The sequence below is a fragment of the Oryzias latipes genome, chromosome 14 (assembly GCF_053564925.1).
Source record: "Oryzias latipes strain Hd-rR chromosome 14, Olatipes_Hd-rR_3.1".
Taxonomy (NCBI): domain Eukaryota; kingdom Metazoa; phylum Chordata; class Actinopteri; order Beloniformes; family Adrianichthyidae; genus Oryzias; species Oryzias latipes.
In genome coordinates this window covers 16,484,820-16,511,133 of record NC_136250.1, presented here as the reverse complement: position 1 = coordinate 16,511,133, position 26,314 = coordinate 16,484,820, and the positions used below count along the sequence as shown (strand labels likewise).

The window sequence follows — 26,314 nt, the reverse complement described above, 5'->3', positions numbered from 1 at the left end:
CCTGTATTTATATATTAATAGTTTTTATCTACAGTTTGTTTTCTGTGTCAAGAAAGGCCATATTGTATTTTATTCCCCTAAATAAGTAAAAAAAAGAGATTTATTTAGTTTTTTGACCTCTCCTGAAAAAATGAATCGTAAAGAACAACATTCCTGATTCAAATTCGGGGATGTCTTGATCATATGTGAACTGACGCAGTGTTATTAGGATCTGCAGCTGCAGCTTTTTCCTTTAGACCTGATAGGTGTTTGATTCAACCAATCAAAACGGTGATCAAGGAAAAAGAAAAGGAAAAAAAGGGTGATCATTGAAAACAGCCATACATTAGACCTCGCATTTACTGTCAGGTATTAAGTTGTACTCACACTGACAACGTCAGCAGAGGGGGGAAAGACTGACATAAAAGACAACCGAACATTATTGAACGCCATTGAATGGCGAGCTGCATGCAGCAAAACGAGAAAAGCAGGAAAAAAGACTATTACAAATATTTGTGTATCGTGTGTGTGAGTAAAGCTAACTCATAGCGGAGAACTGTGTTTCAGTGAGTAAGAGTCTTGATGACTACAGCAATCAAAAATGAAAAAAAAAAAGTTTTTCTATTTGAATCATTCTTTGAATTTATTCATTAAAATATATTTTCATTCATTTCATTAAATCTACTAATTATTTTGTATTTTCCACTATTTATTCATCTGTGGTGAGAAATATTTTGTTTTTTTAATTTTATTTAAAGAATTTTATTAAAGGGAGTTCAAATTTAACCTTAAAGAAGGAACATGCAGTACAGATACATTCGATTGCTGTTGCTAAGTGACTCAAAACCACCTTTTTATGGCTGAGTTTAAAATTCGAAATCACATAGTTAAATCTTTCTTATTGCTTTACTAATAAGGATTTAATGCATTGATTAAAGCAGGATATTGGAATAATTCCATAATTTACGGTATATGGATTACTGAACACTTAACAACCACTTAAAAGATCAATTAAAGAATGCAACAATAATTCTCTGAGTACATCAATTAACTAATTAGTTCCTTTCTTGTCACCAATTAGTTTAGCATCCATGCCTTTTATGCAAAGAGGCATGCAGCTTTCTTTTAATAAGGGCTGCACCAAATTATTGTCAAAGTGTATATTATAAATAACACATTTGTGATCGTGAATAAAAATGTCTGTAAAAGTTTTTCTTGCTTGGATTTTCCCCTGACATAAACGTCTAACAGTGAACGTTTTATTTTTTTTGTGTTATTCTTTTAGCTGTGTTTTTTTTTCCTGCTTAACAACAGATGCGTTTGCATCTATAAAAAAGTCTGCAGATTTATTTCTGTTGTATCCTTTTGTATTTTACCTTTGACCTTATAATTTGATACTTCACACAAGTTTCTGTTTTAGGTTTTTGTGGTCGTGCTTTGTTTTTCCTCTTGTTACCTGTAACACCTGGTTTCTCTTCCAATGAACTCAGCTGCCGTCAGTGCAAACATAGCTGCTGTATCCCTCTTCCGCTGCCAAATCCTCATCATGCGTTAGTCATACGTAATACCTCCAGTCTTATTGTGTCCCCAGTTTCCCGTATTTGGTTTTTGAGTTTGAGTTGTTCAACTCGTTGGCCCTAATCTGCTCACATAATGAATCTCACAACATCCTCCAATAAAGAAGCATTTTTACATCGTTTTTATTCCCTGTTGCTTATATTATTTTAAGTTATCGTATACTACTTCCTATGGCTTAAAAAATGAAAAATGCACCGAAAAAAAAAAAGTGAACGCATAACTGCTTATAGCAGCTGGCATTATCTCCATCAAACATCTTCCAAAACTAATTCCTTCATCTTCTAAACCTGTTTTGTCCCTTTCGGGGTCACGGGGCTTCCCGAGCCTATCCGGGCCACTCGTGGGTGAAGGCAGGGGACATGTTGGACAGCTCGCCAGTCTGTCGCAGGGCCACAAATCACACACCCATGCACACTCATTCTCACCTAGGGACAACTTAGAGTAACCAGTTAACCTATGAAGTGGGTTTTTGGATGGTGGGAGGAAGCCGGAGTCCCCGGAGAAAACCGAGGAGAACATGCAAACATGCACAGAAAGGTCCCCCATTGGTGTTCTGTTTCGGATCCCCCACCCAGAGGCCTTCATGCTGTGAGGCAAGAGCGCTAACCTTTGTGCAGTCCAAAAACTAATTCTGCAAATGGTAATAATTATGTGGAATTAATTTTATTTATAAAATGAAAGTAATTTAATCTAATAGATAAAGCACACTAAAAACCTAATATAGTTTAAGGCGACTATTATTTTTAGTGTTATTATCTGTTATAACTCACTTTACTCCACTAGAAATTATATGATTTGCTTTTTATGTGTGAGGTATTTCTATTGATGTATGATCTTGCATCAGTTTGGGGATCTTTTGGCTCCAAATGTTCCTTCACCTGTTGTTTTTTCATGCTTCCCCCATGACCTCCCTTAAACTGTCCTGAGATAAACTCTGACCTCTCTTGTCCTTCAGTGTTTCCCTTCAGCTCCTTTCCTCTAAGCCACAGCCGCTGCTGTTTCTCCAGCAGCAGGAGCAGGTGTATCTACCTCCTGTGCAGCCCCTCCTCCCCTCTTTCCTGCTCCCTTATCTCTGCAGTACGGCAGCTCTGTCTGGGAGGCAGCCATTCCATTGTTCTCGCACCCCCTTCACCTATCGGCGCTCATGAGGCTGCTGGCGTCATTCTAACTCACTCCACCCTGTGGAAGGGACTGGCTCCAAATCACTCTGACACTTGGCACTTTGGCGTCCTGGGCAGGTTACACTTGTGGCTTCTTTGTGTGCCGTTTGTCCATAGACAAAGCTCGCTACATTCTCTGCTGCAGACCGCCGCCATCTTGTTACTGCCTGCGCTGCCAGCCTGCCCGCCTCTGCTGCACTCAAACCAAACCACCCAACCAGCTTTTTACCGTCATTCTTCATTTTGCCTTTGCAAAACTTTGTCACCATCCTTGGCTGCACAAGAGACAACGGTCACACTTGCAAATTTAAAGTGAAAGCAGCAGACCGTTCGTCGAGATCTCACAAAAAATTTCTACTTTTGTGTTGAGCGGCGACGGTTGGGTACTGTATGTGCAGCTCCAATTCACTCAAGCTGACTGAATTCAGGAAACCTTGCGCAAATGCATTTAATCAATAGGAATTTTTCTGATTTAACTACTCGTACAAAGAACAAATCACAAGACGGCAGAATTTAAAGATCTTTAAACCTTTAATGTTAAGTCAATAGAGTTTTCCTTTTTAAGTGTTGTGTTAAAAAAAATTCACCATCTTCTGTCTCTGCAGGGGTTCAATTGATGAAGCTCATGTTTACTGTATGAGCATTAATATACTGTAAGAAACTCTGCCTCATGTTGTCTAAAAGTAACTGGGCTTGACTCGTGGCGTTTATGGTTTTTACTAATTAACTGCTAAAACTTTAGCTATCTATGCATTTAAAGGAAATGGAAAATTAATCTGAAAATCTTCTTCAATTGAGTAAAAAAGTACCGATTTAACAGTTTTTTTTCCCAAGGATAAAAAATAAACAATTAATGTGTAGAAAGAACATTAATATTAACTATTGTTCTCCCCAATTAAGCAAATCTCCTGAAACCTATTAGGACGTTGTGGGTAAGAAGAGTTTCTATGATTGTGTTGACAAATTTGCCAATTAGCGCTAGGGATGGCTTTAACTGACTTGGACAAAATGAGCGCAAGGCTGTGCAGCTTGTTTAAGAAGAATATTAAAATGGTGTCTCTATCTGTGTTCATCGTGACCATCTACCCACAAAGTTGGATAATATCCTGTTGATAAAGCCAGCCCCCCTTCTGTCCAATTTCTAACCTGTTTTGTCTGATGGATTTGTTATCTATTTAATACATTTGTTGAGTTTTTTTTGGTTTTTGGTTGTCTTTTGCGGTGGAACCAGCTTTCTTGCCAGCTTATTTTTTACTTATTCTAGTTTTTACTATTAGTGTAAGTCGATGTGAATTTTCAGAAATTCAAGTTTTTTTTCTCTTTAGAAAATTGGAATCGGCACATTTCTAATGTAAGTAATAACATGGTTAAACGAAGAATAGTTTTATTTCATATTAAATCACATAGAACATGGCTCAGAAAGTCCAATTCTTTCTTCTCTTTCTAACAAATAATTTAAAATAACCTCCCTCTAAGTATCCATTAACTTATAAAATTGTGGATGTGAAAAATAAAAGTAAAACCATTTTTTTTAACCTTTTCATATATATTTTTAAATAACTATAAATTGCATATAAATGCAGCCTTTTTCTGACATGTAAGAGTTTACATTGATACAAATTTCAACTCTACCTGTGAAACTGTTCCTTTCTTCGACACTCTCAGCTTCCGTTCTTAAACTTGGTGTAAACTCAGAAATACCAAATGTTACAGTTCCTCAAAAGACCACTAGAGGCTGGTTTTAAGAGGGAGCAATTTACTATTGCTCAAAACCCTCGTTTAAGAAAGTCTAATTTTACACAAATAATTTATCCAAAAAGTAGTTTGGTTTAAAAAAATCAATTTATGACAAACACAAAGGTTTTTCTCTTTTAAATTCTTTGTTTGAAGTTGAAAGTTCTAGGATATGTTTTTTGATTGACAGTTGAGTCCACCCTTCTGTTGGTACAATGGTACACAAAAATATGGTAAGTCATTGAGGCTGGGACATATTTAAACCTGTGTTGTTGGGTGGAGCCAGCGATATTATAACTTTACCTTTTCACACCCAATCGGCCGTTTTCAACATATTATTGGGTGGAGCAGAGTTCATTCCAGCCGATGAGTCAATTCCCCTTCAGGCTTTATTTTCACCGTTCAGAATCCTGTCTGCAGTAGAGATTATATGTCCTGTGTATATATGTCTATTCATTTCAATACAAAAAACAGTTGCTTTACATGTGAATAAATAAGTAGGATCATACTTCAAATTTCAACTATTGGGATTTAAGAAAGACCAAGTCTTTAGTGAAAAAGGTTTTTTTTTTGGCTATTCATGTTTTGCACATGAAGCTGCATATACTTTTTAAATAAGTGATAACGAATGCTTTTTGTGAAGCGTTTATGAGAGATAATTATGTTTTTTTTATGGTTTCATGGTTCAAGTAAAGGCTACAGATTTCAAAAAGCATATCACAGCTTATTGAACGGCCTTACTGAATTGAGCTTTTGTTAAAGCGTAGATATGAGTAGGTGGAGGCCAGAATAATAAAGCAGAAAGTTCAAGAGGTCTTCAATCCTCTCAGACACCATGACAAGAAGACACCATACTAATGAAACATAAATACTGTAAAGAACAAGCTGTCTTCATATAATACATCCTTGCATCCGAGGTTGGTAGTTTTATAGGAACTTGAGTGTCTGAGCGTACAGACACTGGAGATCCGCTTAGACACTTTACTGACAAGGTTAAAGACAGCTGTGTTTTATTCAGGAGCCTTTTATCTATTTAGATTTTCATGTTTCTGTTTAGCCACACAGGAGGAGTGAGACAGGGTGGTTTTTCATTATAGCCATTAAAAAACTAAAATAAGTAAAATAAAAAAAGATTAGGAATTAATATTAATGTTGAAAATTATATTTATATACATGTACATAAGAACATGGTTAATTCATAGCAAAAAAAGCATATTTAGTCATCCTTTTTAATAACAGTTCCTTATTTATGGTTAGTTATTAACACATCCCTGCACTATCAAAAAGACATGATATTAAAACATTTGAAGTGTACAAAATTTAGGATACCTGACTTTCTGCTTTGAACTGAGTTAATGTTGAAGAAGTGATGTCACTAGCTAGGAGCTCATTCCTGGTCTACACAGCTCAACTTGAATATTTACAATCTGTTCAGATGTTGAATACTTCCTTACCTTGCCTAACCTCCCTTCTGCCGAACAGACAAAACAAACAGTAAAAAATAAATGATCAAGCAATATGTGTTGAAGGGAAAGTGAGTTTACTCTCCAATTGCATAGTTTGATGTTATTCTTACAGGAGATTCTGCTTTGAAGAGAAGATAGAGAAGAGAATTTGCATCTCAATTTTTCACATGTATTTTGCTTTATGTGTTTTAAAGGCACATGCTTTAAAATTAAATTATACTCAAATAAAAAAAGTGTTAATTTAGTATTCTGTAGTAATGTGGCATTTTATTTAATAGTGAATTCAGTTAATAGCCAATTGATGCTTTATTATGCATTAACATTAAGGAATGGACCTTTATTATAAGGTTATATCAAAATGTTTACTATATGAAGAATTGTCTAAGAAATAACATTAGGTTTACATCATGGGCTAACTTAAGAAATCTGATTTTTCTTCTTCTGTGCATGTAAGGAGACTCATTGGGACAATCTGTGCTTGTCTCCTTAACCTGGAGACATGGAGATAAAAGTCAGACATTTGTCCTGATGTGCTCTCTGGCCTTCGTCAAAATGTAGACATTTTCCAGATAAAATGTTACATTTTCACATACTCAAAAATCCGAACTAAATCAGAATACACTGTTATTTGAATGTCCTGTGAATTTAGCTTATTATATTGTTGCTGCACTGGTATTCAAGAAAAAAAGGAGAATACTGCAGTGATCCTGAGGGCATCGCAGTAGGCACAGCTCCTCAGTGATGAAGGCCAGATGCTTGAGTTATGCCATTTAAGTCGAATGGTTATTACTGAGTAAAGCACAAAATGATGCAGCAACAAACTATGCTCAAGCTTCGACAATCAAAGTTTAGAGATCTGGCTCACATGTTCAGACGCGATAGAGCCGACACATGTGTCAGCTCTAAGAAAAAATCATCAAACTGAACCATCTGAAAAACAGTTCACAAATAAAAATAGAATCTGCTTATGAGTAGGAGGGGTTATAAACAGTTCTTATCAGTCACCTGCACCCAGTTTGCATGGCAACTATCACTGTGTTTGGCAAAGAAAACGGCCAAACTGTGAGGGCCACAAGGGTTTAATGAATGTTGTTAAGACCAAATTTATGACCATTTTTACTTGTTCTGGTTGGCTGAAATACCAAAGTTCATCATCCTGATTTTCTTTTTTAAGTGTCATTATATCTTTTAATTAAATGTGGTAAAATATATATTTTTTTGTGGCTCTGTGTTTATTCACCATTTAAAAGTAAAAAATGTACAAACCTAAAACCATAACACATCTTTGTACTAAAGTGCAACATACAGAATTATGTCTGAAAATTTAGTTTTTAAATTTAATAACCAAATCTTGAACTGAAGATATTAAAGTATAAAAAAATGAAAAAGTAAAGTAGATTAATTATATTTATGTTCTGTGTTGAATACAAAACAAAAGCATATTGGAAATGTCTGATTGAGCAGATAAAAAAAGAATGGACATATTTCCATAAGTAAAAGTTTACAAAGAAAGCTGATTAAAGAAATACTTTTCTGAGGAATTTCAAGACAGAGATTTGAAACTGCTAGAGATTTGGGAACGTGGGTTGTCTCTTTCTACTCCCTAACTTCTACAAATATATAAGTGCCCTGGATTTTAGAGGCACTTTGACACCATGCTCACTGTCATAAAAACCTAACAAGTATAAACATTTCATGAAGACTATTTATGAATCCGCTGTGTTCTAATGATAAAAACTTGGATGGTTTAATAAAAAAATAAGTGTCACATGAAATAGTGTTTAAACGCTATGCGTTCGCCAGTCTAGTGCACATCGATGCACACTGGTGTTTCGCAGAGATTTCTGGGAAAATTCTTGGCCACTTCATTTTGGAATTGTAGATTCTGACAATTCTTCAACAGGGTGAACACAATATATAGTGCATTAGGTAGTGAGTAGTGAAGGAATTCGTACACAACTTTGGATTCCTCTGCCTCTTTTAAAGTGTTGTATCATTTGAAATAAGACATTTACCTCTGAGAACATTCTGAAAACAATGTAAATCTTACTAATCTTGTTCCAGATGTCACTTATTCTGCTTGAGGCAACAACAAAAAGCAACACAGCAACAAGAAAGTACTTCTGGCGATAATTACTTATAGGTATAAAAAGTCTCTGGTATAAACAGTGACACTGTTCACGTGACTGCTTAATTTTGGGCTTTATAGAGCAAACACAAAAAAGGGTATTTGCAAAGAAACATTTGTTCAGGAATATAACGCCTCAAAATTAGCACAGGAGAACAAATTTACAGATAAACACCACAGCTTGTTGAAAAGTTTGTTTATTCAATTCCTGCAAAACGAAGCATTCGCATCAGTTTAGCATTGGTTTGTATATCCTGTAGTTCCTAAGCACATTACTAAGTGGACTTAACCAACAACAAATACAAGAATGCTTACTTTGATTTTGCACCAGTGACCCCATAAATCTGCAAAGTCTGAATATAGCAATAGAAGTATTTGCTGTGGAGACGAAGTCTCCCCCAGTTCAGATGTGTGTAAACATGCCAGCCGCAAAACATACTGAAGCTGCTCATCTCTGTTTCCCCTTGATCCTTTTCCGTGCTTTTTTTTCTTCTTTTTACCCATTGTGCAGTTACGCACCCGCTGTCTCACACGTGCGCACACACACACACACCATCTTTTGTTTGGAGTCAGACAGCATTGAAGACAGATTCTGTGGCCGTTCCGAGTAGAATGTTAATATGGCTGCTCTGGTCTACTAGAGTACACACAGAATGGACTGTGGCTGCTATAAACAACCATAATGCCTCTCATACTGTTAGTAAATCCGAGACATCCTAAAAAGGCCTAAATTTAGAGTTACCAATTTCTTCATTATTGATTTTAACTGATATCTTAAACCAGTGGCTAATCTGAAGGCAACTGCAAATCTGCATGTACTAAAATATGAATGCACTGTAAAGTCCAAGCTTTAATCTGTAAAGACACAACAAAATTAATATATTGTAAAAATCACACACACAACAATAAATAATAGGTAGGGCAAACAACCTCTTATTGGAAGATTGCAGGTTCGATTCCTGCCTTGCCTACCCATATGTCCAAGTGTCCTTGAACAAGACACTGAACCCCACCTTGCCTCTGGTGGAAGGTTGGGGCCAGTGTTCGCCAGTGCAGCCACCATCAGTGTGTGGATGTGTGCAAATGGGTGAATGGGACCGTGAATGTGAAGTGCTTTGGGCCTTCGAGGAAGTTAGAAAAGCGCTATGCAAGTAAACGCCATTTACCATTTGTAACACTCTGTCTGTACTCATACACAAACCTAAAGATGAAAAGCAGAAGTAGTGTGTGGAAATCTGTTAGGATCCACCTCCTGGTACATGAGTTCATCCCAGCATCAGTGGTCAGGCACATTCTTGACTCTGAAAGACTTCTGTACACAAAAAAAGGTCAAGGCTGACTCAGTGAGTGTGAACAATCCAGTTCCTTTTATCACTCCTGTCCTGTACGATTAATCGACTTAATCAGTGAATTGGTTTACATTCCTACAATCCAATCAGATCGATCTGTCTGAGGGAAGTTTTTAATTGAATTCAATGAAATCAATTTATACTCTTATGAAATTGTTTGAAATTGAAATAAATGGATTATATCAATATTGGAAAATACCATTTGGATTGAAGCACAGTAGGTTTATTTTACTATAACGTAAAAACGACCAAGTGTCATCACAGTAGACAACACACATGTGAATTGCTCCACCCCTATCTCATACGTATAAAAACAAATGCTCCAAGGGAATTTTGGTGTGTTTGGGTGTGATTTTTCAAATCTAAACAAAGTTGACGTATTCCTCTTACAGAGACTTTTTTATTTTTTTCATTTCTACTCTTGGAAATATTTTCCACCAAATAATAATCTCTCTTAAAGCAGACTTTAGACAATAAAAGCCATTGACTAGATTACTAAATGTCTTTGATAAGCAGATCTCCATGGTTATTTTAACTTCTATGGAATTACTGCAGGGTTTTTTTTCCCTGCACCAATATTTTGATGTCATATTTGGTCAATCGACATGCAAATATATCTCAAAAAGGATAGATGTCTTTGCTAGTCAATTAAAAAAAGAGAAACTTGTATTTTATATAAAATTATCATATAATGAATAAAACATTTCAAGCAGTAGTTTCTTTTGTTTTTGATGATTAGGGTCTGTGGAAAATGTAAACCTAAAACTAGGGTTTCAATGTTTGAACAAATTTGAATTATATCAGACCAAAAAATGAGGTTTTTAGCACAAATGTCAAGCTGGTCATTTTTGTACTCAGTAGTTGGTTGGCCTCCTTTTGCACACGTGACTCCATTAATGTGCCATGGCATGGAGGCGGTCAACCTGTGGCACTGTGTAGGTGTAATGGAAGCTGTTTTTTTTTATAGTTACCTTCAGGTCCTCTACACTGTTGGGTCCGATGTCTCTCATCTTCCTCTTGATGACAGCTCATAGATCTTTTGGGTTCAAGTCAGGCGTGTTTGCTGGGCAATCAAACAAAGTGACACCATGGTTGTTAAACCGGCTTTTGGTACTTTTGGTCGTGTAGGCAGTTACCAAGTCCTGCTGGAAAATAAAATCTGCATCTCTATACAATTGGTCAAGAGAGGGCATGGATTTCTTGGAAAAATGGACTTTAGAAAACACAATGGACCAACAGGACAAAATGACATGGCACCAAAATCCATCACTTTAGAAACTTCACGTCTCATGGATTCTGCTCCTCTTGGTTCTTTTTCCAGACTTTTGAAGCTCTACATGAGCTTGATTTCCAAATGAAATACAGAATTTGCTTTAATTTGAAATGTGGATGTTGGACCATTGAGACCACTGGTTCGGGAGTGGTTAGACACAAGGAATGTGAAATCTGCAGTCCCTACCTAGCATTTGTCTGTGGTTGCTCTTGATGCACTGACTCATTCCCAATTCTTAAATGAATTTCCCTTGACAATTTTCTAAATTCTGCAGTTATCCCTGTTGCTGGGGCACCTTTTTTGGCTTTTTTCTTTTTTCTTCCACGCATACTTGGATACAGCACTCAGAAAACAATGACTTTGACTTTTTGTGGCTTACCCTCCTTGTGAAGGGTGTCCATGACTGCCTTTTGCACATCTGTCAAGTCAGCAGTCTGCCTCACTTACCCAGACTGAGATACCATTTGAATGCCAAGGAAACCTTTTTTTTTTTTCCTTTTTAAAGTTAATTAGCCATTTAGGTTGACACTATGAGTTTTCTGACAATATTTTCACAACAATGACATTTTCTGACACACTGACTTTTTGCTTTTTATTATTTAGTGAGCCATAACTATGAGATGAAAAATAAAGGCTTAACATTTCATCCTAGGTTCCAACAATGCTTTGTAAAATACATTTTGCATTGCAAATTAATAGACAGAAAATGTGGAACTTTTTTACAATATTTACACTTTTGGAGATGTGCTTGTATGTATACCTGTGTGTACACTGGACCAATAACCTCTGACATCATTAGATTTTGTACAAAAAAAAAAGAAATCTAAAGTGGAACAGGCCCATCGACCGGAGGTTATGATGCTCAACTCAGAACATTTTGTAATTGGTAGTTGGTCAAAGTATGGTTTGAGGCTCTGTTGGGCTCATTCATGGGTTTCCCATGTGTCAATACTAAAAAAACACCCTAATCTTGGCTCTAATTATAAGAAAACAGCGGATTTAAAAACAAACCCCTTTCTTCAAAATTTCTATTAATTTTGAGCAAAGCATCAAAAGCTTGTGAAACCAGACTGATCTGGTTATTTTAGGTGTCAGTATTATTATTAATGATAATTAACCCTTCTTTTATTTCCAATTCTATAAAAATATATTCTTTAATGTTTTATTCTTGTTTTTTTTAGTTAAAAGTGATCTTAAATTAAGTGAAGTCCTGGAATAAATGGTATGTTTAGAATTAGAGACATAGGGTGTGAAAGGGTTAATGGAGAACTGCTGAATCATCCTTCCGGTGGTCTCTGGAGGTACTGTGTCTTTTGCTGTTAGCTAGTTTGTATCAAATTTGGGGAGGAAAACTCAGTTTTATTCCTGATGTGAGCTTGTATTAACTCTGAAACCTGCTAGAATTATTTTGTTATTTTCTGGATTGCAGTATACCAGGTCAATATTTTACTGCATGTAATTTAATCTGTTAATTTGAGCTATTCAATATTTGCACAAGTGATTTATTCAATGTTTTTAAACTTTTAGAACTCATACTATTTGCTGATGACACAAATATATTCTATTGTACAGACAATCATAGGGAACTTATCAATGTGGTGAACACAGAGTTAAACAAAATACAATCAGGGATGGATTACAACTATTTTTGAACATAGATAAAACCAAAGTGGTGTTTTTTTCATAACTACAATGCCTAAACCAAGCTCTCATTAAAATAAATCATGCCATCAAAAGCACAGCAGATATCAAATTCTTAGGGGTTGTTATCGATAACAAACTAAGTTGGAAGCTACACATCAGACACATACAAAGTAAAGTCTCAAAAAGTATTGCAATCATAAATAAATCTAAATATATCTTCAAATACAACTGTAGATATTTTATGTATTGCTTCTTAATAATACCATATTTCAGCAACTGTACAGAAATTTGGTGGAATAATTATAAGAGTTCACCATATTCTCTCTTTTTCCTTAAAAAATGAGCCATCAGAATTGTACATAAAGCCGGCTATCTTGATCATACAAACAATTTATTTTGTCAATCCAGACTTCTAAAACTGCATGACCTTGTTGATTTTTACACCGTACAACTTCTATACAGAGCCAGTGGGAAATCATAAACCATTCAGTATCCAAAAACAGTTCTTAGAAAATAAAGGAAGCTACAAACTGTTGGGGATGTTGGGACTTCAAGATCAAATTGATAAGAACCACAAAGAAAGGTTTTTGTGTGTGTCACTAAACTTTGGAACGGGTTAAGTAATGAACTCAAACTTTGTTCAAAAATCCTAATATTCAAGAAAATGTATAAAGAAACTCTGATTTCACGATATGAAGATAAGAGGAGTTAAGGATCAACAGGTGTTTGGATAATTCCAAATACCCGTGTAAAGTTGATTGTGATGAAATAATCAAAGCTGTTTTAGTTACAACCAAAGGGTTTTACATTGGGTTTTACATAGTCAGAAACCTAGGGGTTCTATTTGACCAGGATTTATCATTTAAGGCTCACATATTTCAGGCGTGCAAAACTGCATTTTTTCACCTGCGGAATATAGCTAAGATTAGAGATATTTCTCTAAAAGTGATGCTGAAAAACTCATCCATGCATTTGTTACGTCTAGACTGGATTACTGTTATTCTTTGTTAGCAGCGTGTTCTAAAAGTTCCTTAAGAAGTCTTCAGCTTGTTCAGAATGCAGCAGCTAGATTGTTAGCAGGAACTAACAGAAGAGATCACATCACTCCTGTGTTAGTCTCACTTCACTGGCTCCCAGTTGATTCTAGAATCAAGTTCAAAATCCTCCTGCTTACCTATAAGGCCTTACATGGTATGGCTCCTATATCAAGGACCTCATAGTCTCTTACCACCCAAACAGAACACTTCGCTCGCAAAATGCAGGACTGCTTGTGGTTCCTAGAATTTGTAAAAGTACGGTTGGAGGGAGAGCGTTTAGCCATCAAGCCCCTGTTTTATGGAATAAACTCCCAGCTCAAGTAGGAGAGGCCGACACAGTTTCTACATTCAAAGTAAAAAACATTTCTCTTTGGATAGGCTTATTGTCAGACTAGCTAGTATTCAGAGATTATTTACCTTACTGTTAATTTGTTTAAATTAAACTTAACAATTCCAATTAGTTGTTAGTAGGCTGCAAGAAGTTTGAAGCTGGGGTAACTATGGTGCACTGGGGTTGTGTCCTCTATTCTCATCCACTTCTACTCTCCTTCTTTCCTCTATCCTTGGCAGTTTAGCTCAGGTGGTAGAGCAGGTCATCCAACAACCAAAGGGTTGGCGGATCAATGCCAGCTGTCGCCCCCTGAACGCGGCTAGTCTGCAGCTCACCGCTCCCCCCCAGGGGATGGGTCAAAATGTGGAGAAGGATTTCCCCATTGTGGGATAAATAAAAAAAGTATCAATTTATCATTTAGGTCTCCGTGCCTCTGTTTGGTGCAGTGCGATTCATGTACTCTTCCTCTTTCCCACTCCCCTCCTGGAGTACCTCGTCTCTGGCTCGCCTCTACTACTGCTCCTACACCTGGCTGTGGGTCCTGTCTCCGGCTCGACTCGTGCCCCCAGCCGTCCCCCAACTTCAACTGGATGAAGATCATTTGCTGGACTTTAAATAAGTAATTGTAGAGTTAGATAAGCTAATTTTCTCTAAGAGTTCTGGTACACCGCCTGTCCGTCCTTGGGGAGGATCCTTCCTTCATGTTGGCACTCCTGAGGTTTCTTTGTTTTTTCCGGAATCCGTTTTTTTAGGAGTTTTTCCTTACCGCGAAGGGGGGTCTAAGGGCAGGGATGCCAGTTTAGTTTAGTCTGTTTAGTTAAAGTTTAGTATTATCCTATTGAATTCTTTGCATTTATGATCCTTTTTGATTATAATTAAAAATAATAAAACAAATGATTAATCAATTATTGAAAATGGTTAAATTGATTGACTTTTAATGATACTACTTCACTTGCTCCAAAAAATTGATAAGTTGATTTATGATTTTTACTAATGTAACATAATTTTGCACATATTTTTAACTTTTGATACTTGATCAAATTTTGCTATTATTTCTGAAACAAGGTTATGTCTATTTTACTGATATAGTATAATTTTTTAAGCATAACAATGACTTTTATAAGTAACATAATTTGCATATATTTTGGATACTTCATTGCCATGTTGATTTCTAAAAGTTATTTAAAAAAAAAAATAATTTAAGTAATTTTCTTTGTCATGTGCTTTATTGATACTTCAAGATTCTTAATCCTGTCTGATGGTTACGGTAGAACAGGGGTGGGATTATATAAATTGGCTTCCTTCCAGTCCCTTTCAAGCAATATTTATTAATATGTCTAATTATCCTAAGTTTGATTGGTTAATGTATGAATGTATAGCTGATGATTGTATTGTTTTTGTGTATTATTTCTATTTGATTGCTTGAAATAAACCATTTCAAATCAAATCAAATCAAAATTATATGTTTACCTTACAATTACTGGTACGAAGCCCACTGAGATGACCGTTGTTCTGAATTTGGGCTATACAAATAAAATTGAATTGAATTGAATTGTGTAATGTGCAATAATGATTACTGAAATGTTTTAATTACAATCAACAAGCTATCAATTTTCTTTACTTGATTTGCAATGTGTAGCAGTAATTACTGGCTTAATGCGAAAATGTGTACTGAAAATAATCAAGATTATTACATATCGGTTCCCTAAAGTGTGAATCATTACTGCTTACTGAAAAGATGTAATAATTTTTCAGAGGATAATCAATAAGCACTCCATTTTGTTCCCAGGTAACTTGATACGCAATGTGTAGCAATGATATCTGGATTAACTGAAATTGTATTCGGATTACAATGAGAATTCATATCTGTTACATGGTGTGTGACTTACGTTATTGTTTACTGAAATCATGAAAGTATGTTTTCTGAAGATAATTAATAATCAATAAGCACTTGCTTTTGTTACTTGGAAAAAAATATGCACTTGATCAGAACCAGATTATGTAAACTATGCCAAACTGTAACATAAATTAACTTTCATTTTTCAATTTATATAAGTTCGCTTCTTCCCGATCCTTTTCAAGAAATAGATCAAGCTGTACTTGACTTTAGTTAATGATCACTATATTCAATGAATCAAATGTGACTTAAGTGTGTTTTTGTTTTTGTTTGTTTGCTTGTTTTTATCTATGCATTTCATCATTTCTGTAATTAGCTTGATAAATCAATGTGATCTTTTTATTGTATTTTCAACAATTAATGCTTAAATTAACCAAATCAATTAATCAATCAATTAACAACCTGCATGTCATTCATAATGTTTTTTTTTGAAAAAATAAAATTGATTTGATTATTTTAGCACAATACCAGTATTCAACAAGTTCATGTAAACCAAAAATAAGCAGATTTAATGTGTCCTGTTACTTTATAATAAAATTGTAATGTGTTCAGTTCTCCTGCCGGATTTTAAATGGTGGATAACTTTACTCAAAAGTAAAGCCATGAATCTGAGAGGAGTTTTTAGTCTTACGCATAGTTTACAAGCTCACCAATTGTAATTGTAGGATATGGTGTACATTTTGAGGACGACCACTTTGAGTCAAAACCTCATAATGCTAGCTTTTGAAAAAGGGCTGAACCAAATAGTCACTTTGCATGGCCAAACTTATTTAATGTTTTGCCACATTTATCATGAATATTTATTGGCCATTTTTAGAATGTAAAAATGTGTTTTTTTCAGTTTGTTTATTTATATTTGAGTTATGGTGAATTTTGGAGTGATTTATCCATTTTTTGGCCATTTGATTTGAAACTAATAGAGGAACCACTGTACTGGAAAAATGTCATTAAGAAAATATCCACTGGTCATGTTGAGCTACGGAGCCCGTGACCTGACATGGGTAAAATAAAAAATAAAAAGTTCCCAAGAAATAATAATACGTTCCCACGAAATAGTATTTCGTTCCCACAAAAAAATTAATTTCTTCCCATGAAATAATAATTCACGTGTTAAGTCTTTCATATACACATATATAAGCAATACTTGGATTTACAGCAGATACATTAACATTTCTGTCTGTATGTACCCCATGACAATGCATGGAAGAGACGGAGGATGTTTAGAGATTGGATTTTATTTATTTGAAAAAGCTCTACAGAAACATCGGTAATCATGTCTCCATGTCTTCATTCACAGTCTCTCCCGGTACGCACTCCGTGCTGCCGCAAAAGCATTCAGTTCAGCGTTCAGTCAGAACCAAGCATTCCGCCTCTACATCTGAGCAATGCCAGGAATAATAATGTTCAGGATGTGTTGAGGTAACTTGTCTTTTATAACATACTTGTTACTCGTCAATTTACATCCAAAGGCTACATGCTTCATACGTGTCCCATAATGCATCTCGACCAATCAATGTGTTACTTTAATTGAGGTGCATTCAAATACACCAGGATAAATATATATCAGAATATAACATAGGGAAGCAGCAAGCCATCCGTGTTGGAGGACTTATCACGTGAATTATTATTTCGTCGGAATGAATTTTTTATTTCATGGGAATTACATATTTATATTGTCATTTTATTTGTTCCCACGAAATATTATTTCGTGGGAACAATTTTTTTTTTTAAGCATGTCAGGTCACGGACTCCGTATTGAGCAGATGGGAAAAATAGAACAAAATATACGTGTTTGATGTTGTTTTATGAGGCTTTGTTCATAAGCAACTGAAATGTTTTATATAGGTTATCATTTACATGTAATAGATATTTGTTTACTTCCCTAAAGTGTTTCCCAGAGAATTCTATTTTCTCATTTTGATTTTTGGAGTAAAATAATTGATCTAATTTTAAATTTTTACATTTTTAGGGCAGCAATATTTGAAAATCTCAATTAATTGAATCTCATTGTCATCCTGCTCCTGTAACCTGTAAAATCTTTCATATTAGTTTTAATTAAAAGCAAACAATTTTTAAGATGGAATTAAAAGATTAAGAATCTCGTTTTCAAGGGAGTCCTGGCTAATATTCCTCCTGGTGAATATAGAAAAAAAAACATATCAAGCAATTTCAAGCTAAAAAAACAATAGTTTAGGAATATGCAATAAACTACTCAAGACCAGCACAACATTATGCCATTAGCCTTGTCCGTCATAAGTAATGTAAACTTAAAGTTCCAGTACGGTTATCTTTTGATCTATTTTAAAAAGCTTCCCTGTGGTCTTTTAATAATGATAATGCTATTTTTAGGCAAAAACCCGTGTTGTTTACAAGGACATAATTTCTAGCAGTTCAGTAGAAATTTACCTCTGAGATGTGGGCGGGACCTTCGACACAGCGCAACACAATTTTAATTGTAGTGGGTCTTAAACTAAATCTTATAGCCTTGCATCCCAGTTTTACTGTTGGAACCAATATCCTGCACTCACTGTGACCCTTTAGGTCTGTGCATTTTTATATATCTTTGTATTTGTAAAGCATTTAAAATGATTAGGTATGTGTATTGGGTTTTACAAATAAACCTGCCTTATATTGCTTGAAAAGCAGCTTTTTAAAAGCTCCTCTCAGTTTATTTATTTACCTGATCACCGCTAACGTCTTTCTGCTTTGGCCTCGTAATAACAAACACCAAAGTTGACCCTGACTAGTAAATTTTACCATCCTTCAAGATGACTGAGGGTTTCACTCTGAGGATGCTCAAGGAATTATCCATTCCCAATCTTCCTCATTTAAAATAGAACTGTAAGGCTGGACCCCTTTATCCTTCACTGTTCCTGTGATGTGGTTTTGCTTAAGTAAAATAGTATAAAAATATAAACTGCATTTGCTCAATTCAAAGTTCAAATATTATTTGCAAACATTATGTCCTCACACACCAGAAGAGGTTTTTTTTAAGTGAACTCTGCCTGACAGCCAGTGTCTTCTTTTTTGATATCTATAAAAAGCTATGCCTGGAAAATAGGAGCAGTGTAAAATGGTGGAAAAAAACACCCAATGTCTTTGAAAGCCTTTGGGCCATTTGGAAACATTATGTTTCCCTGCATCCTTCCTTTTAGCGACCTCTGGAGCAGGACTCACCCAAGTCAAAAAGTCTGACTGAGTGTAGGCTGCCGAATTTCCAGTTTGCTTAAAAGCAGAGGAAAAGACCAAACTCTTCCTTGTTATAATTATATGGGCATCATTTTATTTTCATTTAGCAAACCGTGATTATAAAACCCAACCGTAAATTGCTGAAAAATATTATGACTCAGGAATTTCAAGTAAATATAGAAAATTGAAAAAGAAAAGTTTTATGAAGATGAGCCCTCTCTTCCATCTGGGATTGCTTTAACTCATATAAACACTATTGGTAGTTCTGATGCAGTTAGCAACAAGATTGGTTAATGTTGGTCGCCTTTTGGCATATCCCTTCAGGGGTCGCCACAGCAAATCAACTTTCACCAAGGTAGTTTGGCAGAGAGGTTTTAGCCGGATGGCCTTCCTGACACAACCCTGTGGTTTGTCCACGCTGGGGACAGGCCCAGGGGGATCCAGACTTGGGCCCCCTTGTGGTAACTCGAAGGATCTTGCCCAAGAACCTAGTGTCCTGATGGATTTAGCTTGATTTTCTTTAAAAGTATATGCTGCAAATCTGTAATTTTAATGTAAGTGTTTGTGTTTCAATTCATCCATCCATGAGGTCTGAACTACACATTTTTACTTTGGAAATAGACACTCGGGCAATAAAACACTCAACCCTTGTGTGCCTGTGTGGTTGTCACATAGACTTTAGGCTAAAATAAATACAAGTTTAACTTTGATCTTGAAAACCCCTGTTTAAGATTACACTCCTAAAGTTTTGATGCTTTAACCCCTTGAACCAGTCAGTGACTAGGGGCTTAAACCCTTGACCTTGACCTGTTAATTGTGAGCCCTGTGCTGCTTCACCACCATGGCATTGAGCTAGTCTTTAGGAAAATGAAACAGCATCAGTGGATGTTTGAGTCAGGGCTGGACACCCTGGTCCTTGAGATTTTGCCTGCTTGTTTTCCAGCAATCTATAACTGTGCTAACCACTGATGTGTGTTCAGTCAGAACCAGGATTCATCCAATCCAGATTACAGATTTCCCCCCGTATTCACAGGAGTTAGGGACCAGAGACACCCATGAATACGCGTATTCATTTTAATAATAAATTGAGATTATTAAAAAAAAAGTTTTTTACAAAGACTGCACGGTGGGGCAGTGGTTACACTCTTGCCTCACAGCAGGAAGGCCCCCGGTTCAAGTCCCAGCTTGGGGACCTGAAACATAACATCAATGGGGGACCTTTCTGTGTGGAGTTTGCATGTTCTCCCTGTACATGCATGGGTTTTTCTCCAGCTTCCTCCCACCGTCCAAAAACATGCTTCATAGGTTAATTGGTAACTCTAAATTGTCCGTGAGTGTGAATGGATGTGTGATTGTGGCCCTGCAACAGACTAGCGATCTGTTCAGGGTGTCCCCTGCCTTCACCCATGAGTGACCGGGATAGGTTCTGGTAGCCCCGTGGCCCTGAAACGGAACAAATGGAAGAAAATGAATGAAAAAAAGAATATTTTTACAAACACTTTTTAGATGTGTCATTTTGCTCTAATTGATTTTGAATTTAACCTAAACTGGTTTAAATGTTTGTAGATCCATAATTCTTGTCACCACATGCAAACACATAAAGAAGGATTCATTTTTCAGTCATCACTCTGAATCACACCCTTTTTAGGAAGGCGTTTTATCAGCTAACAGCACGTGGACAATGTTCTACGTGCTACAATTTGTGCATCTTAACAGGCCAGTGAAGCAAAGAAAAAAAATCTATTTCCAACATGTTTCCTGTAGCGAACAAGTGCAATTATTATTTCAAAAATATCAAACCATACTTTCATCATGTGGCTCTTTTTCTCCTGCTACTTAGAAAACAGAAAGTCACAAACTTTAACAAGCTCTCGCCTTGTATATGTCAGCAAACGGACTTCCACTTGGTGCGTGGTTGAGATGATTTTTTTCTCTCCTGTTTTTCAGCTTTGACCACAGAAGAAGCTGCAGTCTCTCTTCACCCTCTTCTTGCAGCAATCAACAGAACTCCTTTCATATTGAATGGCAAGGTATGATAATAGCATTCAGGTTGCCATAGAAATGAGACCAGGGTACTCCATGTGACTTTTTTGAAGCATAAAGACAGAAGACTCCAAAGTCTTTTTCAACTGTTTCACGTCTTTTAAAGCTCTTTAGTGATGGGATCCATGTACATTAGAACGTAACAGCAATTCATTTGCCATTTCTATGTACTAAAGTTCCTTTGATTTTTTTCCACACAAATGTAATTCCTAACAGAACCCAAATGGCTTAAACTCATGTAAAAGACACAGCTAAAAATACAATTTCAACAGTTTCCAAAACATTTGAAGGTACTGTAGATTACTGCTCAATCTACAGGGATTTGTCCAGAATACAGGTAGAACACACGCAAACTTATTTAGCTGGGTTCCTTTGTTGCATAGGTAGAACTTTATCTTCTATCTCAATTTTAAAGCCAACCCGAATTTTAAGGGGTGACCATCTTTGTCTGTTATATTTGTACCATATCTTAGCCTTTGGGGTTACTAAAAGCTTAGAACTATAGAGAAGATTTTGTTCCTGGACTGGATGGTGAACTGACAGACTGCCATGCTACATTTACACTGGGCATGTGTTGTGTCTTCAAAAAGGTTCATGGTGTTTACACTGGCCTGTCACTACCCGTTACTAGAGCATATCTCCCAAATCTTTCTCCTGGTTTTTTCTTTCACAGCTCCATTCCGATGTTTGAAAGTTGGTGTCATAAAATCCCAGCTGGACATAAACTACAATCTTTAATTCCTCCTCTATGATCGACTTTCTAATCATTGGCACTTCTGTGAATTAAAAAGAACTCTACCAATACTTCACTACCAAATCCAGGTCCCTGATCGGTCAAAGTTCAACTGGTTTAACTTTAAGCAAGCGTTCAATGACTGCACGTTCTTAGAGCCCAAAAATGAATTAAAAAAACTTGTTTAGCAAGGCATGAACAACGCATGAACGGAGAGTTTTGAACATGTAAGCCCAAAACGCGCGTTTACGTTTCATTAGAAGTGATCGCTTGAACGTGCGTTGCTGAGGCCGGTGTGAATGTAGCATCGGCCCCTCCAAAAGTCTCCTTCACTTGTCAATCTTTCTTTGATTGGTAAAAATGAGCTTTAGACACATAAAGTAATTCATTTAAGCTCATTGCCAACCCAAGCACTAGAACCTTTGTCTGACTGGGAACCATGATGTCCACATTTGAGCCTCTAATCTTCATCCTGCCTGTATTGTTCTCTGTTTCTAAACTCCCCACTGCTGCTGGTGGTTCCCGCTCATTGAAGCAAACAGGACCTCACTGTGCAAAAATCCCAAACCAAATCTTTTGTTGACTAAACTTAAGACTCACTGCCTCCTGGCTGCACCTAAAAATTCAGTTCATAAAAGCAATGAACAGAAACTGGGATGAAGGCCAGCCCAGGTGGAGCCCACAAAGGATCAAAATGGGGATCAAACCCTGATTTTACTGGCACGAAGACCAAAAGGCCTCCAACATTTGTTCTGATTTTCTTAAAACACCCAGAGAATTACAGTTCAAAATCTTAAGAGCAACCTAAGTAAACATTAAAATCACACTGATCTAAAAAAAAAAACAATAATAACGAAATAAAAGAAGATCTTGATTTAAACTCTGTAAAATTGTAATTTTTTCCACATCTGCCAAGGCAGATACACTTTAAATTCTTAAAACTGTAGCTATTTTCTCATCAATAAAGCTTGTGTGTAAAACATTTATTGCAGTTTACTGGGCTACTTAAGTTTGTTATGTTGTTATGTAGTTGTTTTTTAATATATCTTTCTGCAAAGCTTTTATTTTTTTATGGCACTTTCTCCAAATCAAGGTGGAAAAACTCTTGGAACCTTACTGCAGACTAAAGACAATGCAAGGTGTTTAAGTTTCATAGCTGTAACACAAGCCCAAATTCTCATATCACTACCTCGATGCCTGATGGTTGCTGTAAATTTGACCAGACAATTCCACTTCAGTCTTTTTTTAATTCCTTTTAGTCGTGGTTTGTTCAAACACATTTTTAAAAAATCAGTCACATTAATTATGTCTTTAAACACTTTAATCTGCTTTTTTGGGCATTATTTTTATTTTGCAGTTTACAGTTTATTTTGGCCATTTTAAACTTAAAACTAACACACTGTGCTTTTCCAAAGATGCTAACACTGCTTATTAGAAATAAAATTGCATATTTGGAATCAGTAAATATTTAGTAACTCAGGTATAATGCAGTATTCCCTATAAAAGTTTAATATATAACATCTGGGGGTCAAAGCTTGGGTTAGAGATTAAGTTCTCATATCAAATTGTATAATGAACAGAGGTGCTTTCTTGTCAAAGAGTAGCTCGCTAAACACAAAGACAGCCATGAGGAGCAGCCTCCCTGTCATGGAGCTGTTTATCACAGCTCTCTGTGGCCATTCGAACCAAAGGCCATTTTGGCTGGAGTCCACGTGGCACAAAAAGGCCGCGGCATTCCTCGTGTCTGTGGCTAATCTGCAGTGTCAGCTTGTGTTAACACTGCATCACCTAATCTGAGGGCACACAAGGCCAGGGAATATTGAAAACTACCATGAGCGGCATTCTTCCATAGGAGGGCAAGTCCGACGAGCGCAAGGGTCGCTTAAGGCTGAACAACGGTTTTGTGTAAAAGCTGCTCTTACTGTAACGGTTTAATCCGGTGGACAGGAGGTGGGGCAGAACCAGGATGGAGGGAACACGCTTCAAAGGGAGAGCGCTTTCTCCTTGTCCATCTTTATTGAAAACTGGCTAAATGAGCTTTGTGGGGGATTTTTCTTCCTGCTGCCGGACTGTCCAGAAACTCAGCAGAAGATGTTGAAAGGACAGGGGGTCACGTGGGTGATTAATTATTTGCATCTCAACCTGCCAGATGCTTTCTGCGTCCCTGTTTAATTGCCCCATGAAGGCCCTAGAACACCGTTCGGCTGTATTCCAGGAGTCTGGCAAGTGAACCACAATTTCAGGTGATCCTAAAAATTACACGTCAAATTCCACAGACCCACGAGACACACTTTTGAATTTTGAGAGTAGAAACCTGTCCTCAGATGTTCCCTCCCACAGCTTTCTTTCTTGACTAATTTAATTGCAACCAGAGAGACCTTTTGCAATTGCTTGCTGAGCAGGTCACAGAAAAGAAATACAAGTAAAGATTTTATATTTTAAAAAGGATATTAGAATGGGTTTGACCTTAGCTTCTGATAGATAGCATGAAGCCTGTGAAGCAAAAGAGGCACAGCATATTTGTGGTTGCTGCTACTGACATGCAACATGTGCTCCACAACTTTCAAACAGGAAGGAATGCATTCAGGGTCAGGGGTCGGACAACCCGCGTTGGTTACAGGTGCTGTGTGAGATCAGCTATGAAAGGTTACAGTAAAAAATCAGACAGGCACATTTTCCTTCCTTTAATTAATTAGAGTTTTTTTTTTATCATCGCTTGTAGAATTGTAGCATTCTGCAGAAATGTAACCCTGTCTTTTATTTATTTTTTCTTTCAATTGTTCGAACAAACGTAGTTTTGTCTGAAGCTGGACTGTGCGTAAAATATGCCTACAGAGTTGGAAGCTCATACAAGTGGGTTGGTAGCGTCTCCGGCTAAAGGGTGTTTCTGTGCCAAGGTATTCCTTTTTCCCTCCTGAGAGAGGCCCCCCTGCTCAGAAAGTCAGTGAGTGCAGACCATTCCCCACTGTCTGTGAACACACAGCCACAAAAACTTAAATATGCAGGTCTGTTCCTTTAAGATGGTTATACAGGAGCCAACTGAATACACTTGGAGACATAGCGTTCAGACAAGATGGAGGGGGAGAACCAGCAGAGAATCACTAAGTGATTCCCTGATTGTGGAGAAGAATGAATATGATTTTTTTGTTTTGTTTTGCAAAGCTGCAAACATGCATTTATTCATAGTGTAAAATTAAGACTCTCAGTTAGCTGATTGTACGTCTCAGAGGGGAAAACGACTCTTGTTGCTAGGAGAGGAAAGATTCAGTCTTCTCTTATTGGCCACTCAGATGCATAAGATGGCCCAATGAGAGGCCTCCCCTGAATAGTAAAGCTACCCCCACAAGCAGACCTGATTAATATGTCAGACATGTTTTATGGGTTAACATGAATCAGGATGGATATGTTGAAAAGGCTGCAGCAGATTTTTTTGTGCTGTGTTGATATGCCGTGCCAGGGGTTGGGGGAAGCCGCGCTGTCATGCACGGAGGCAAAATGATGCTCATGAATGTTCGCACACACCACTACTGTACATGGATGTACAGGCAGCAGGTTTCTGCACACGCCTGTCACAGGAACAGGGCACATCTAGATCCAACATCTGGGACAAAAACTTAATTACTCAACTGTAACAGACTATTGAAGGAAGGTTATTGCTGTTCATGTTACACCCTTTTCACTACTACTACCACTACTACTATCACTTTTACTATTACTACTACTACTACTACTACTAGTACCACTAATATTATTATATCAGTTTTTATTTAAAATGTCTCAATGTCTTTTACAAAAATTAATCACATTTTTGTTTAATTTAAGGTTCTCCAGTGATAAAATTTACATTTTTCACAATTTTTCAAAATGAAATGCTTCAGAACATAAGAAAAGAGCCATCTCACAATATCATCGTTAAAAACATTCTGAAATGTCTCCACTGATGCCTTCAGACCTTCAGAAACCAGCACCTTGACTGCTAAGCCCCCCAAAACGACCAGAGCTGTAATCTAAAAAATAAGAAAGCACCCACCATTACTCTTTTAATTTGGAAAATATGCAAAACCTACATTTACCATGCCAATTAAAACTCACATTTAATCAAAAGATAATGCCATTTAACAAGTGAATAAAATGTCTGTCAGTGCTGCAGGAGAGGAAATCTTACCCCTCATGGCTAAAAGCAGAGAAGCTGCTTTGTTTTATAAAAGAAATCTGTAAAAATAATAGGCCACGGCAATGTCAGGGAACCTTTATTTCCACATTTGAGAAAAACTTTTTTTTTTAATTACAGAGACAGTTGAGTACTAGAACACTGTTTGCACTGCTTTCTTTCAATTTTCAGAGACGAACAACAGCTCAGTTGGGAAAATATTTATTTATTGGAGCTTAAAACAGGAACATACTCTGCTGTTTAGCAGTAGTTTCCGTTTAAAAGAAGAAAAAAAATCATTTCAAGCAAATTGAGACATGAACTGGATACGGACATTCTGCAAGACTCATAAAGTTCTTGACTCAAATGGATTTAAAAGTTTAAGCTTTTTGTTGTTTAAGCAGCAGTTCCATAACTGCTTAAAAATTCGGAAAATTGTAAGTGTTTTTTTCCTTTACGTCCTTCAGTTTGGATTTTGTTTTTGGATTTTGTTTTGTGAAATGATGCCGTATTTGCTAACATGTTTGCTAATATGGGCAAAAATCTCACACCATGGATGAGAACTCAATGGGAGACTAAAAACTTCAGCTTGAACAAAAACATTAGTCAGCAACACCGTTGAC

The 26,314-nt window shown here is 36.5% G+C and overlaps 1 protein-coding gene across 3 annotated transcripts in view; it reads left to right on the top strand.

Annotated features, from left to right (window-relative positions):
• The window catches only part of snx19a (sorting nexin 19a), a 103,507-nt gene that overhangs the window by 54,987 nt on the left and 22,206 nt on the right, over nucleotides 1-26,314 (top strand). For all 3 annotated transcript variants that reach the window (XM_078930500.1, XM_078930499.1, XM_004076394.5), the window contains one exon: nucleotides 20,713-20,795. The gene's annotated coding sequence lies outside the window, so the exon portion shown is untranslated. The remainder of the gene's footprint in view (nucleotides 1-20,712; nucleotides 20,796-26,314) is intronic.